Raw genomic sequence first — 669 nt, forward strand, 5'->3', positions numbered from 1 at the left:
CCCTCCCCCTCCCTTCCCCCTCCCCCTTCCCCTCTCCCTCTCTCTCCCCTCTCCCTCTTCCTCTCTCTCATCTGGAGATGATTTCATCATTGGTTAACTGGGCTACGTAATGAAGACATCAAGGACCCACATTCATTCTTTCAGCAATCAATTTATTGACCACTGCCTTCAGAGTTGCAAAATAGCTGCAGTTGCTCCAGGTGTTGTATTTGCATGTGATATCCAAGGGTAAGTAAATAGAGCCTGGAAAGCTTTCTGGAAACTCCAGACCATCCATTATATCTAACTGTTCAGAATAAAGTTACATTTCCATCCTTAAACCAAACACTAATGAGGAGGAATGGAATTCCCAGGATGGACTGAGACCAACTGAACCCTGCCCATGCTCATCACCAAGAAGGGAGGGGTAGTGGTGTGTGGTTTTTCCTGATTTATTTACAGAACACTGAAAATAAAAGCAAACAGCTTGGTACATAAGTGCCCATTAAATGCTATTATTGAATCTCTGTTTGTCCTACCAATGAGAATACGGATCTGGAAAGACTGCTTGTCAGAGCTAAAACTAAGACCTGATCAGTTCCAGAAACTATGTTTTCTCAATGTTTCAGCAGCCAAGAAGAAAATTTACAGGCACGAGACCAGGGATGACCTACAACATGATCAACTTTC

Source organism: Grammomys surdaster, unplaced genomic scaffold (genome assembly GCF_004785775.1).
Source record: "Grammomys surdaster isolate TR1022 unplaced genomic scaffold, NIH_TR_1.0 126313, whole genome shotgun sequence".
NCBI classification, from domain to species: domain Eukaryota; kingdom Metazoa; phylum Chordata; class Mammalia; order Rodentia; family Muridae; genus Grammomys; species Grammomys surdaster.